The 14,497-nt window shown below is 46.2% G+C and overlaps 9 non-coding genes across 9 annotated transcripts; all 9 read left to right on the top strand.

Annotated features, from left to right (window-relative positions):
- Positions 1-1,314: 1,314 nt before the first annotated feature.
- On the top strand, positions 1,315-1,505 carry LOC142269747 (U2 spliceosomal RNA). Its single transcript, XR_012735168.1, has one exon. It is a non-coding gene; the product is annotated as a U2 spliceosomal RNA (small nuclear RNA).
- Positions 1,506-2,892: 1,387 nt separating this feature from the next.
- Positions 2,893-3,083, top strand: LOC142269746 (U2 spliceosomal RNA). Its single transcript, XR_012735167.1, has one exon. It is a non-coding gene; the product is annotated as a U2 spliceosomal RNA (small nuclear RNA).
- Positions 3,084-4,470: 1,387 nt separating this feature from the next.
- Positions 4,471-4,661, top strand: LOC142269745 (U2 spliceosomal RNA). The gene has a single exon (XR_012735166.1). It is a non-coding gene; the product is annotated as a U2 spliceosomal RNA (small nuclear RNA).
- A 1,387-nt stretch (positions 4,662-6,048) lies between these two features.
- Positions 6,049-6,239, top strand: LOC142269744 (U2 spliceosomal RNA). The gene has a single exon (XR_012735165.1). It is a non-coding gene; the product is annotated as a U2 spliceosomal RNA (small nuclear RNA).
- A 1,387-nt stretch (positions 6,240-7,626) lies between these two features.
- Positions 7,627-7,817, top strand: LOC142269743 (U2 spliceosomal RNA). Its single transcript, XR_012735164.1, has one exon. It is a non-coding gene; the product is annotated as a U2 spliceosomal RNA (small nuclear RNA).
- A 1,387-nt stretch (positions 7,818-9,204) lies between these two features.
- LOC142269742 (U2 spliceosomal RNA) lies at positions 9,205-9,395 on the top strand. The gene has a single exon (XR_012735163.1). It is a non-coding gene; the product is annotated as a U2 spliceosomal RNA (small nuclear RNA).
- Positions 9,396-10,782: 1,387 nt separating this feature from the next.
- On the top strand, positions 10,783-10,973 carry LOC142269741 (U2 spliceosomal RNA). The gene has a single exon (XR_012735162.1). It is a non-coding gene; the product is annotated as a U2 spliceosomal RNA (small nuclear RNA).
- Positions 10,974-12,360: 1,387 nt separating this feature from the next.
- On the top strand, positions 12,361-12,551 carry LOC142269740 (U2 spliceosomal RNA). Its single transcript, XR_012735161.1, has one exon. It is a non-coding gene; the product is annotated as a U2 spliceosomal RNA (small nuclear RNA).
- A 1,387-nt stretch (positions 12,552-13,938) lies between these two features.
- On the top strand, positions 13,939-14,129 carry LOC142269737 (U2 spliceosomal RNA). Its single transcript, XR_012735159.1, has one exon. It is a non-coding gene; the product is annotated as a U2 spliceosomal RNA (small nuclear RNA).
- The last annotated feature ends 368 nt before the right edge of the window (positions 14,130-14,497 follow it).

Raw genomic sequence — 14,497 nt, 5'->3', positions numbered from 1 at the left:
GCATACGTCTTCATATGCACCTCAATTTGGCCCATTCACTTTTCACACTTCCTCCTTTTGTTTTTTATCTTTCACACTTTTGACTTTCTTTATTCATCCAAATAGCAAACTCATCACCACTCAACCTGACCAACTCGGCTATGTCCCCGTGCTGCAGTTCTCTGTCTTATCTAGATCATTTGCAATTGAATGGAATAGATCCCTTTTGGACAAAGTGGATTCACCTGCTGCTGCAGTGACCACAGGTGTGATAAGATCTAGAATTGGCATCTGGTGCGATCTCTCCGCTTCCACTCCAAAGAAAGTTACCTGTTTATTCCTATCATGCATTGGTTTTTGGGGTTTTCTTTGAGTAATGATGATCTCTTTAGTAGTCTGTTGGCGCCCTCTCCTGGAGGAATAGTTTGCTTGCTCTTGGACATTCTAAAAGAGAGGTCATGATAGACATTGAGCTTCTGAGCTCAATTGGGGACAGTCATGGGTGATGAATGTTTGCAACCTACTGCGAAGCCTCATACCGCAATATAAGGAACGTCAAATACTAAGAAAGGGCGGCCTATGAAAGAATTACTACTTTCAATAAGTACACTTAAACGGCTAATTGGGAATAGAAAAACTGTAAAAAGCCCTCTGAGAAAGCCCCCCTCTAACCTTTGATAGTAAGCTTTTCTGTAGTCTGCCTGTTGATGTATTTTCCGTTTGAACTGTGCACAACATGAAGAGACGGAACACTGGCGGCTTGTCACAATGCCCCCCGATGACATCACAATAGCGCTGCTGCCTAGAAAACAAGCTGCGCAGAAGAAGTTGTTCTTTGGGTGGGAGGGTGGGCTAGTGGAAGGAGGGGGCAATCTCTTTTTTTCCCGGGTGGTAGGGGGATGACAGGAGAAGGGAAGCGGGTGGTGAGAAAGGTACAGAGGGCAGGGTTTGGGGGCTGGGAAGGAAAGGGAAAAGATTAGGGTTTGGGGATGATGAAAGGGCTTTCTACGGGTAAGGATGGCAAAGGGTGGCAGTGACGGAAAGTCAGGCAACCTGTCCTGTCCGTCTTTTTGTATCGTGAATTGGAAAGACTGCAAGGGGGAGGGGAGTTGCTTGCGCCCTAAAGGAGGAGTTATTCAGATTCATTGCAGTGGGCGGCGGCTGCAAAACGCACCATTCTTCTTGTTTTTGCTCTGCAAAGCAGCCTTTTCAAGGGTTGGCTTGGGTGACAAAATGTCTTGTGTAGGCGTGGGTTTGTCTCCCTCTCGCTCTCTCTCCCTAAGATGTGTCCGGCATAGGCCAGGGTGCCACTCGAGGCCCAAACCAATTCTGGTTATCGCTTCTCGGCCTTTTGGCTAAGATCAAGTGTAGTATCTGTTCTTATCAGTTTAATATCTGATACGTCCCCTATCTGGGGACCATATATTAAATGGATTTTTAGAACAGGGAGATGGAAAAAGAGCTTGCTCTGTCCACTCCACGCATTGACCTGGTATTGCAGTACCTCCAGGAACGGTGCACCCCTTCTTAACCCAGTTTCCAAAAGCAGAACTCAATTCACCTGATTCATATTAGCCCGATTTAATGAATTGGAAGAAAGCATACGTCTTCATATGCACCTCAATTTGGCCCATTCACTTTTCACACTTCCTCCTTTTGTTTTTTATCTTTCACACTTTTGACTTTCTTTATTCATCCAAATAGCAAACTCATCACCACTCAACCTGACCAACTCGGCTATGTCCCCGTGCTGCAGTTCTCTGTCTTATCTAGATCATTTGCAATTGAATGGAATAGATCCCTTTTGGACAAAGTGGATTCACCTGCTGCTGCAGTGACCACAGGTGTGATAAGATCTAGAATTGGCATCTGGTGCGATCTCTCCGCTTCCACTCCAAAGAAAGTTACCTGTTTATTCCTATCATGCATTGGTTTTTGGGGTTTTCTTTGAGTAATGATGATCTCTTTAGTAGTCTGTTGGCGCCCTCTCCTGGAGGAATAGTTTGCTTGCTCTTGGACATTCTAAAAGAGAGGTCATGATAGACATTGAGCTTCTGAGCTCAATTGGGGACAGTCATGGGTGATGAATGTTTGCAACCTACTGCGAAGCCTCATACCGCAATATAAGGAACGTCAAATACTAAGAAAGGGCGGCCTATGAAAGAATTACTACTTTCAATAAGTACACTTAAACGGCTAATTGGGAATAGAAAAACTGTAAAAAGCCCTCTGAGAAAGCCCCCCTCTAACCTTTGATAGTAAGCTTTTCTGTAGTCTGCCTGTTGATGTATTTTCCGTTTGAACTGTGCACAACATGAAGAGACGGAACACTGGCGGCTTGTCACAATGCCCCCCGATGACATCACAATAGCGCTGCTGCCTAGAAAACAAGCTGCGCAGAAGAAGTTGTTCTTTGGGTGGGAGGGTGGGCTAGTGGAAGGAGGGGGCAATCTCTTTTTTTCCCGGGTGGTAGGGGGATGACAGGAGAAGGGAAGCGGGTGGTGAGAAAGGTACAGAGGGCAGGGTTTGGGGGCTGGGAAGGAAAGGGAAAAGATTAGGGTTTGGGGATGATGAAAGGGCTTTCTACGGGTAAGGATGGCAAAGGGTGGCAGTGACGGAAAGTCAGGCAACCTGTCCTGTCCGTCTTTTTGTATCGTGAATTGGAAAGACTGCAAGGGGGAGGGGAGTTGCTTGCGCCCTAAAGGAGGAGTTATTCAGATTCATTGCAGTGGGCGGCGGCTGCAAAACGCACCATTCTTCTTGTTTTTGCTCTGCAAAGCAGCCTTTTCAAGGGTTGGCTTGGGTGACAAAATGTCTTGTGTAGGCGTGGGTTTGTCTCCCTCTCGCTCTCTCTCCCTAAGATGTGTCCGGCATAGGCCAGGGTGCCACTCGAGGCCCAAACCAATTCTGGTTATCGCTTCTCGGCCTTTTGGCTAAGATCAAGTGTAGTATCTGTTCTTATCAGTTTAATATCTGATACGTCCCCTATCTGGGGACCATATATTAAATGGATTTTTAGAACAGGGAGATGGAAAAAGAGCTTGCTCTGTCCACTCCACGCATTGACCTGGTATTGCAGTACCTCCAGGAACGGTGCACCCCTTCTTAACCCAGTTTCCAAAAGCAGAACTCAATTCACCTGATTCATATTAGCCCGATTTAATGAATTGGAAGAAAGCATACGTCTTCATATGCACCTCAATTTGGCCCATTCACTTTTCACACTTCCTCCTTTTGTTTTTTATCTTTCACACTTTTGACTTTCTTTATTCATCCAAATAGCAAACTCATCACCACTCAACCTGACCAACTCGGCTATGTCCCCGTGCTGCAGTTCTCTGTCTTATCTAGATCATTTGCAATTGAATGGAATAGATCCCTTTTGGACAAAGTGGATTCACCTGCTGCTGCAGTGACCACAGGTGTGATAAGATCTAGAATTGGCATCTGGTGCGATCTCTCCGCTTCCACTCCAAAGAAAGTTACCTGTTTATTCCTATCATGCATTGGTTTTTGGGGTTTTCTTTGAGTAATGATGATCTCTTTAGTAGTCTGTTGGCGCCCTCTCCTGGAGGAATAGTTTGCTTGCTCTTGGACATTCTAAAAGAGAGGTCATGATAGACATTGAGCTTCTGAGCTCAATTGGGGACAGTCATGGGTGATGAATGTTTGCAACCTACTGCGAAGCCTCATACCGCAATATAAGGAACGTCAAATACTAAGAAAGGGCGGCCTATGAAAGAATTACTACTTTCAATAAGTACACTTAAACGGCTAATTGGGAATAGAAAAACTGTAAAAAGCCCTCTGAGAAAGCCCCCCTCTAACCTTTGATAGTAAGCTTTTCTGTAGTCTGCCTGTTGATGTATTTTCCGTTTGAACTGTGCACAACATGAAGAGACGGAACACTGGCGGCTTGTCACAATGCCCCCCGATGACATCACAATAGCGCTGCTGCCTAGAAAACAAGCTGCGCAGAAGAAGTTGTTCTTTGGGTGGGAGGGTGGGCTAGTGGAAGGAGGGGGCAATCTCTTTTTTTCCCGGGTGGTAGGGGGATGACAGGAGAAGGGAAGCGGGTGGTGAGAAAGGTACAGAGGGCAGGGTTTGGGGGCTGGGAAGGAAAGGGAAAAGATTAGGGTTTGGGGATGATGAAAGGGCTTTCTACGGGTAAGGATGGCAAAGGGTGGCAGTGACGGAAAGTCAGGCAACCTGTCCTGTCCGTCTTTTTGTATCGTGAATTGGAAAGACTGCAAGGGGGAGGGGAGTTGCTTGCGCCCTAAAGGAGGAGTTATTCAGATTCATTGCAGTGGGCGGCGGCTGCAAAACGCACCATTCTTCTTGTTTTTGCTCTGCAAAGCAGCCTTTTCAAGGGTTGGCTTGGGTGACAAAATGTCTTGTGTAGGCGTGGGTTTGTCTCCCTCTCGCTCTCTCTCCCTAAGATGTGTCCGGCATAGGCCAGGGTGCCACTCGAGGCCCAAACCAATTCTGGTTATCGCTTCTCGGCCTTTTGGCTAAGATCAAGTGTAGTATCTGTTCTTATCAGTTTAATATCTGATACGTCCCCTATCTGGGGACCATATATTAAATGGATTTTTAGAACAGGGAGATGGAAAAAGAGCTTGCTCTGTCCACTCCACGCATTGACCTGGTATTGCAGTACCTCCAGGAACGGTGCACCCCTTCTTAACCCAGTTTCCAAAAGCAGAACTCAATTCACCTGATTCATATTAGCCCGATTTAATGAATTGGAAGAAAGCATACGTCTTCATATGCACCTCAATTTGGCCCATTCACTTTTCACACTTCCTCCTTTTGTTTTTTATCTTTCACACTTTTGACTTTCTTTATTCATCCAAATAGCAAACTCATCACCACTCAACCTGACCAACTCGGCTATGTCCCCGTGCTGCAGTTCTCTGTCTTATCTAGATCATTTGCAATTGAATGGAATAGATCCCTTTTGGACAAAGTGGATTCACCTGCTGCTGCAGTGACCACAGGTGTGATAAGATCTAGAATTGGCATCTGGTGCGATCTCTCCGCTTCCACTCCAAAGAAAGTTACCTGTTTATTCCTATCATGCATTGGTTTTTGGGGTTTTCTTTGAGTAATGATGATCTCTTTAGTAGTCTGTTGGCGCCCTCTCCTGGAGGAATAGTTTGCTTGCTCTTGGACATTCTAAAAGAGAGGTCATGATAGACATTGAGCTTCTGAGCTCAATTGGGGACAGTCATGGGTGATGAATGTTTGCAACCTACTGCGAAGCCTCATACCGCAATATAAGGAACGTCAAATACTAAGAAAGGGCGGCCTATGAAAGAATTACTACTTTCAATAAGTACACTTAAACGGCTAATTGGGAATAGAAAAACTGTAAAAAGCCCTCTGAGAAAGCCCCCCTCTAACCTTTGATAGTAAGCTTTTCTGTAGTCTGCCTGTTGATGTATTTTCCGTTTGAACTGTGCACAACATGAAGAGACGGAACACTGGCGGCTTGTCACAATGCCCCCCGATGACATCACAATAGCGCTGCTGCCTAGAAAACAAGCTGCGCAGAAGAAGTTGTTCTTTGGGTGGGAGGGTGGGCTAGTGGAAGGAGGGGGCAATCTCTTTTTTTCCCGGGTGGTAGGGGGATGACAGGAGAAGGGAAGCGGGTGGTGAGAAAGGTACAGAGGGCAGGGTTTGGGGGCTGGGAAGGAAAGGGAAAAGATTAGGGTTTGGGGATGATGAAAGGGCTTTCTACGGGTAAGGATGGCAAAGGGTGGCAGTGACGGAAAGTCAGGCAACCTGTCCTGTCCGTCTTTTTGTATCGTGAATTGGAAAGACTGCAAGGGGGAGGGGAGTTGCTTGCGCCCTAAAGGAGGAGTTATTCAGATTCATTGCAGTGGGCGGCGGCTGCAAAACGCACCATTCTTCTTGTTTTTGCTCTGCAAAGCAGCCTTTTCAAGGGTTGGCTTGGGTGACAAAATGTCTTGTGTAGGCGTGGGTTTGTCTCCCTCTTGCTCTCTCTCCCTAAGATGTGTCCGGCATAGGCCAGGGTGCCACTCGAGGCCCAAACCAATTCTGGTTATCGCTTCTCGGCCTTTTGGCTAAGATCAAGTGTAGTATCTGTTCTTATCAGTTTAATATCTGATACGTCCCCTATCTGGGGACCATATATTAAATGGATTTTTAGAACAGGGAGATGGAAAAAGAGCTTGCTCTGTCCACTCCACGCATTGACCTGGTATTGCAGTACCTCCAGGAACGGTGCACCCCTTCTTAACCCAGTTTCCAAAAGCAGAACTCAATTCACCTGATTCATATTAGCCCGATTTAATGAATTGGAAGAAAGCATACGTCTTCATATGCACCTCAATTTGGCCCATTCACTTTTCACACTTCCTCCTTTTGTTTTTTATCTTTCACACTTTTGACTTTCTTTATTCATCCAAATAGCAAACTCATCACCACTCAACCTGACCAACTCGGCTATGTCCCCGTGCTGCAGTTCTCTGTCTTATCTAGATCATTTGCAATTGAATGGAATAGATCCCTTTTGGACAAAGTGGATTCACCTGCTGCTGCAGTGACCACAGGTGTGATAAGATCTAGAATTGGCATCTGGTGCGATCTCTCCGCTTCCACTCCAAAGAAAGTTACCTGTTTATTCCTATCATGCATTGGTTTTTGGGGTTTTCTTTGAGTAATGATGATCTCTTTAGTAGTCTGTTGGCGCCCTCTCCTGGAGGAATAGTTTGCTTGCTCTTGGACATTCTAAAAGAGAGGTCATGATAGACATTGAGCTTCTGAGCTCAATTGGGGACAGTCATGGGTGATGAATGTTTGCAACCTACTGCGAAGCCTCATACCGCAATATAAGGAACGTCAAATACTAAGAAAGGGCGGCCTATGAAAGAATTACTACTTTCAATAAGTACACTTAAACGGCTAATTGGGAATAGAAAAACTGTAAAAAGCCCTCTGAGAAAGCCCCCCTCTAACCTTTGATAGTAAGCTTTTCTGTAGTCTGCCTGTTGATGTATTTTCCGTTTGAACTGTGCACAACATGAAGAGACGGAACACTGGCGGCTTGTCACAATGCCCCCCGATGACATCACAATAGCGCTGCTGCCTAGAAAACAAGCTGCGCAGAAGAAGTTGTTCTTTGGGTGGGAGGGTGGGCTAGTGGAAGGAGGGGGCAATCTCTTTTTTTCCCGGGTGGTAGGGGGATGACAGGAGAAGGGAAGCGGGTGGTGAGAAAGGTACAGAGGGCAGGGTTTGGGGGCTGGGAAGGAAAGGGAAAAGATTAGGGTTTGGGGATGATGAAAGGGCTTTCTACGGGTAAGGATGGCAAAGGGTGGCAGTGACGGAAAGTCAGGCAACCTGTCCTGTCCGTCTTTTTGTATCGTGAATTGGAAAGACTGCAAGGGGGAGGGGAGTTGCTTGCGCCCTAAAGGAGGAGTTATTCAGATTCATTGCAGTGGGCGGCGGCTGCAAAACGCACCATTCTTCTTGTTTTTGCTCTGCAAAGCAGCCTTTTCAAGGGTTGGCTTGGGTGACAAAATGTCTTGTGTAGGCGTGGGTTTGTCTCCCTCTCGCTCTCTCTCCCTAAGATGTGTCCGGCATAGGCCAGGGTGCCACTCGAGGCCCAAACCAATTCTGGTTATCGCTTCTCGGCCTTTTGGCTAAGATCAAGTGTAGTATCTGTTCTTATCAGTTTAATATCTGATACGTCCCCTATCTGGGGACCATATATTAAATGGATTTTTAGAACAGGGAGATGGAAAAAGAGCTTGCTCTGTCCACTCCACGCATTGACCTGGTATTGCAGTACCTCCAGGAACGGTGCACCCCTTCTTAACCCAGTTTCCAAAAGCAGAACTCAATTCACCTGATTCATATTAGCCCGATTTAATGAATTGGAAGAAAGCATACGTCTTCATATGCACCTCAATTTGGCCCATTCACTTTTCACACTTCCTCCTTTTGTTTTTTATCTTTCACACTTTTGACTTTCTTTATTCATCCAAATAGCAAACTCATCACCACTCAACCTGACCAACTCGGCTATGTCCCCGTGCTGCAGTTCTCTGTCTTATCTAGATCATTTGCAATTGAATGGAATAGATCCCTTTTGGACAAAGTGGATTCACCTGCTGCTGCAGTGACCACAGGTGTGATAAGATCTAGAATTGGCATCTGGTGCGATCTCTCCGCTTCCACTCCAAAGAAAGTTACCTGTTTATTCCTATCATGCATTGGTTTTTGGGGTTTTCTTTGAGTAATGATGATCTCTTTAGTAGTCTGTTGGCGCCCTCTCCTGGAGGAATAGTTTGCTTGCTCTTGGACATTCTAAAAGAGAGGTCATGATAGACATTGAGCTTCTGAGCTCAATTGGGGACAGTCATGGGTGATGAATGTTTGCAACCTACTGCGAAGCCTCATACCGCAATATAAGGAACGTCAAATACTAAGAAAGGGCGGCCTATGAAAGAATTACTACTTTCAATAAGTACACTTAAACGGCTAATTGGGAATAGAAAAACTGTAAAAAGCCCTCTGAGAAAGCCCCCCTCTAACCTTTGATAGTAAGCTTTTCTGTAGTCTGCCTGTTGATGTATTTTCCGTTTGAACTGTGCACAACATGAAGAGACGGAACACTGGCGGCTTGTCACAATGCCCCCCGATGACATCACAATAGCGCTGCTGCCTAGAAAACAAGCTGCGCAGAAGAAGTTGTTCTTTGGGTGGGAGGGTGGGCTAGTGGAAGGAGGGGGCAATCTCTTTTTTTCCCGGGTGGTAGGGGGATGACAGGAGAAGGGAAGCGGGTGGTGAGAAAGGTACAGAGGGCAGGGTTTGGGGGCTGGGAAGGAAAGGGAAAAGATTAGGGTTTGGGGATGATGAAAGGGCTTTCTACGGGTAAGGATGGCAAAGGGTGGCAGTGACGGAAAGTCAGGCAACCTGTCCTGTCCGTCTTTTTGTATCGTGAATTGGAAAGACTGCAAGGGGGAGGGGAGTTGCTTGCGCCCTAAAGGAGGAGTTATTCAGATTCATTGCAGTGGGCGGCGGCTGCAAAACGCACCATTCTTCTTGTTTTTGCTCTGCAAAGCAGCCTTTTCAAGGGTTGGCTTGGGTGACAAAATGTCTTGTGTAGGCGTGGGTTTGTCTCCCTCTCGCTCTCTCTCCCTAAGATGTGTCCGGCATAGGCCAGGGTGCCACTCGAGGCCCAAACCAATTCTGGTTATCGCTTCTCGGCCTTTTGGCTAAGATCAAGTGTAGTATCTGTTCTTATCAGTTTAATATCTGATACGTCCCCTATCTGGGGACCATATATTAAATGGATTTTTAGAACAGGGAGATGGAAAAAGAGCTTGCTCTGTCCACTCCACGCATTGACCTGGTATTGCAGTACCTCCAGGAACGGTGCACCCCTTCTTAACCCAGTTTCCAAAAGCAGAACTCAATTCACCTGATTCATATTAGCCCGATTTAATGAATTGGAAGAAAGCATACGTCTTCATATGCACCTCAATTTGGCCCATTCACTTTTCACACTTCCTCCTTTTGTTTTTTATCTTTCACACTTTTGACTTTCTTTATTCATCCAAATAGCAAACTCATCACCACTCAACCTGACCAACTCGGCTATGTCCCCGTGCTGCAGTTCTCTGTCTTATCTAGATCATTTGCAATTGAATGGAATAGATCCCTTTTGGACAAAGTGGATTCACCTGCTGCTGCAGTGACCACAGGTGTGATAAGATCTAGAATTGGCATCTGGTGCGATCTCTCCGCTTCCACTCCAAAGAAAGTTACCTGTTTATTCCTATCATGCATTGGTTTTTGGGGTTTTCTTTGAGTAATGATGATCTCTTTAGTAGTCTGTTGGCGCCCTCTCCTGGAGGAATAGTTTGCTTGCTCTTGGACATTCTAAAAGAGAGGTCATGATAGACATTGAGCTTCTGAGCTCAATTGGGGACAGTCATGGGTGATGAATGTTTGCAACCTACTGCGAAGCCTCATACCGCAATATAAGGAACGTCAAATACTAAGAAAGGGCGGCCTATGAAAGAATTACTACTTTCAATAAGTACACTTAAACGGCTAATTGGGAATAGAAAAACTGTAAAAAGCCCTCTGAGAAAGCCCCCCTCTAACCTTTGATAGTAAGCTTTTCTGTAGTCTGCCTGTTGATGTATTTTCCGTTTGAACTGTGCACAACATGAAGAGACGGAACACTGGCGGCTTGTCACAATGCCCCCCGATGACATCACAATAGCGCTGCTGCCTAGAAAACAAGCTGCGCAGAAGAAGTTGTTCTTTGGGTGGGAGGGTGGGCTAGTGGAAGGAGGGGGCAATCTCTTTTTTTCCCGGGTGGTAGGGGGATGACAGGAGAAGGGAAGCGGGTGGTGAGAAAGGTACAGAGGGCAGGGTTTGGGGGCTGGGAAGGAAAGGGAAAAGATTAGGGTTTGGGGATGATGAAAGGGCTTTCTACGGGTAAGGATGGCAAAGGGTGGCAGTGACGGAAAGTCAGGCAACCTGTCCTGTCCGTCTTTTTGTATCGTGAATTGGAAAGACTGCAAGGGGGAGGGGAGTTGCTTGCGCCCTAAAGGAGGAGTTATTCAGATTCATTGCAGTGGGCGGCGGCTGCAAAACGCACCATTCTTCTTGTTTTTGCTCTGCAAAGCAGCCTTTTCAAGGGTTGGCTTGGGTGACAAAATGTCTTGTGTAGGCGTGGGTTTGTCTCCCTCTCGCTCTCTCTCCCTAAGATGTGTCCGGCATAGGCCAGGGTGCCACTCGAGGCCCAAACCAATTCTGGTTATCGCTTCTCGGCCTTTTGGCTAAGATCAAGTGTAGTATCTGTTCTTATCAGTTTAATATCTGATACGTCCCCTATCTGGGGACCATATATTAAATGGATTTTTAGAACAGGGAGATGGAAAAAGAGCTTGCTCTGTCCACTCCACGCATTGACCTGGTATTGCAGTACCTCCAGGAACGGTGCACCCCTTCTTAACCCAGTTTCCAAAAGCAGAACTCAATTCACCTGATTCATATTAGCCCGATTTAATGAATTGGAAGAAAGCATACGTCTTCATATGCACCTCAATTTGGCCCATTCACTTTTCACACTTCCTCCTTTTGTTTTTTATCTTTCACACTTTTGACTTTCTTTATTCATCCAAATAGCAAACTCATCACCACTCAACCTGACCAACTCGGCTATGTCCCCGTGCTGCAGTTCTCTGTCTTATCTAGATCATTTGCAATTGAATGGAATAGATCCCTTTTGGACAAAGTGGATTCACCTGCTGCTGCAGTGACCACAGGTGTGATAAGATCTAGAATTGGCATCTGGTGCGATCTCTCCGCTTCCACTCCAAAGAAAGTTACCTGTTTATTCCTATCATGCATTGGTTTTTGGGGTTTTCTTTGAGTAATGATGATCTCTTTAGTAGTCTGTTGGCGCCCTCTCCTGGAGGAATAGTTTGCTTGCTCTTGGACATTCTAAAAGAGAGGTCATGATAGACATTGAGCTTCTGAGCTCAATTGGGGACAGTCATGGGTGATGAATGTTTGCAACCTACTGCGAAGCCTCATACCGCAATATAAGGAACGTCAAATACTAAGAAAGGGCGGCCTATGAAAGAATTACTACTTTCAATAAGTACACTTAAACGGCTAATTGGGAATAGAAAAACTGTAAAAAGCCCTCTGAGAAAGCCCCCCTCTAACCTTTGATAGTAAGCTTTTCTGTAGTCTGCCTGTTGATGTATTTTCCGTTTGAACTGTGCACAACATGAAGAGACGGAACACTGGCGGCTTGTCACAATGCCCCCCGATGACATCACAATAGCGCTGCTGCCTAGAAAACAAGCTGCGCAGAAGAAGTTGTTCTTTGGGTGGGAGGGTGGGCTAGTGGAAGGAGGGGGCAATCTCTTTTTTTCCCGGGTGGTAGGGGGATGACAGGAGAAGGGAAGCGGGTGGTGAGAAAGGTACAGAGGGCAGGGTTTGGGGGCTGGGAAGGAAAGGGAAAAGATTAGGGTTTGGGGATGATGAAAGGGCTTTCTACGGGTAAGGATGGCAAAGGGTGGCAGTGACGGAAAGTCAGGCAACCTGTCCTGTCCGTCTTTTTGTATCGTGAATTGGAAAGACTGCAAGGGGGAGGGGAGTTGCTTGCGCCCTAAAGGAGGAGTTATTCAGATTCATTGCAGTGGGCGGCGGCTGCAAAACGCACCATTCTTCTTGTTTTTGCTCTGCAAAGCAGCCTTTTCAAGGGTTGGCTTGGGTGACAAAATGTCTTGTGTAGGCGTGGGTTTGTCTCCCTCTCGCTCTCTCTCCCTAAGATGTGTCCGGCATAGGCCAGGGTGCCACTCGAGGCCCAAACCAATTCTGGTTATCGCTTCTCGGCCTTTTGGCTAAGATCAAGTGTAGTATCTGTTCTTATCAGTTTAATATCTGATACGTCCCCTATCTGGGGACCATATATTAAATGGATTTTTAGAACAGGGAGATGGAAAAAGAGCTTGCTCTGTCCACTCCACGCATTGACCTGGTATTGCAGTACCTCCAGGAACGGTGCACCCCTTCTTAACCCAGTTTCCAAAAGCAGAACTCAATTCACCTGATTCATATTAGCCCGATTTAATGAATTGGAAGAAAGCATACGTCTTCATATGCACCTCAATTTGGCCCATTCACTTTTCACACTTCCTCCTTTTGTTTTTTATCTTTCACACTTTTGACTTTCTTTATTCATCCAAATAGCAAACTCATCACCACTCAACCTGACCAACTCGGCTATGTCCCCGTGCTGCAGTTCTCTGTCTTATCTAGATCATTTGCAATTGAATGGAATAGATCCCTTTTGGACAAAGTGGATTCACCTGCTGCTGCAGTGACCACAGGTGTGATAAGATCTAGAATTGGCATCTGGTGCGATCTCTCCGCTTCCACTCCAAAGAAAGTTACCTGTTTATTCCTATCATGCATTGGTTTTTGGGGTTTTCTTTGAGTAATGATGATCTCTTTAGTAGTCTGTTGGCGCCCTCTCCTGGAGGAATAGTTTGCTTGCTCTTGGACATTCTAAAAGAGAGGTCATGATAGACATTGAGCTTCTGAGCTCAATTGGGGACAGTCATGGGTGATGAATGTTTGCAACCTACTGCGAAGCCTCATACCGCAATATAAGGAACGTCAAATACTAAGAAAGGGCGGCCTATGAAAGAATTACTACTTTCAATAAGTACACTTAAACGGCTAATTGGGAATAGAAAAACTGTAAAAAGCCCTCTGAGAAAGCCCCCCTCTAACCTTTGATAGTAAGCTTTTCTGTAGTCTGCCTGTTGATGTATTTTCCGTTTGAACTGTGCACAACATGAAGAGACGGAACACTGGCGGCTTGTCACAATGCCCCCCGATGACATCACAATAGCGCTGCTGCCTAGAAAACAAGCTGCGCAGAAGAAGTTGTTCTTTGGGTGGGAGGGTGGGCTAGTGGAAGGAGGGGGCAATCTCTTTTTTTCCCGGGTGGTAGGGGGATGACAGGAGAAGGGAAGCGGGTGGTGAGAAAGGTACAGAGGGCAGGGTTTGGGGGCTGGGAAGGAAAGGGAAAAGATTAGGGTTTGGGGATGATGAAAGGGCTTTCTACGGGTAAGGATGGCAAAGGGTGGCAGTGACGGAAAGTCAGGCAACCTGTCCTGTCCGTCTTTTTGTATCGTGAATTGGAAAGACTGCAAGGGGGAGGGGAGTTGCTTGCGCCCTAAAGGAGGAGTTATTCAGATTCATTGCAGTGGGCGGCGGCTGCAAAACGCACCATTCTTCTTGTTTTTGCTCTGCAAAGCAGCCTTTTCAAGGGTTGGCTTGGGTGACAAAATGTCTTGTGTAGGCGTGGGTTTGTCTCCCTCTCGCTCTCTCTCCCTAAGATGTGTCCGGCATAGGCCAGGGTGCCACTCGAGGCCCAAACCAATTCTGGTTATCGCTTCTCGGCCTTTTGGCTAAGATCAAGTGTAGTATCTGTTCTTATCAGTTTAATATCTGATACGTCCCCTATCTGGGGACCATATATTAAATGGATTTTTAGAACAGGGAGATGGAAAAAGAGCTTGCTCTGTCCACTCCACGCATTGACCTGGTATTGCAGTACCTCCAGGAACGGTGCACCCCTTCTTAACCCAGTTTCCAAAAGCAGAACTCAATTCACCTGATTCATATTAGCCCGATTTAATGAATTGGAAGAAAGCATACGTCTTCATATGCACCTCAATTTGGCCCATTCACTTTTCACACTTCCTCCTTTTGTTTTTTATCTTTCACACTTTTGACTTTCTTTATTCATCCAAATAGCAAACTCATCACCACTCAACCTGACCAACTCGGCTATGTCCCCGTGCTGCAGTTCTCTGTCTTATCTAGATCATTTGCAATTGAATGGAATAGATCCCTTTTGGACAAAGTGGATTCACCTGCTGCTGCAGTGACCACAGGTGTGATAAGATCTAGAATTGGCATCTGGTGCGATCTCTCCGCTTCCACT

This window comes from Anomaloglossus baeobatrachus, unplaced genomic scaffold, assembly GCF_048569485.1.
Source record: "Anomaloglossus baeobatrachus isolate aAnoBae1 unplaced genomic scaffold, aAnoBae1.hap1 Scaffold_322, whole genome shotgun sequence".
NCBI lineage: Eukaryota > Metazoa > Chordata > Amphibia > Anura > Aromobatidae > Anomaloglossus > Anomaloglossus baeobatrachus.
This window is presented reverse-complemented; position numbering and strand designations above follow the sequence as displayed.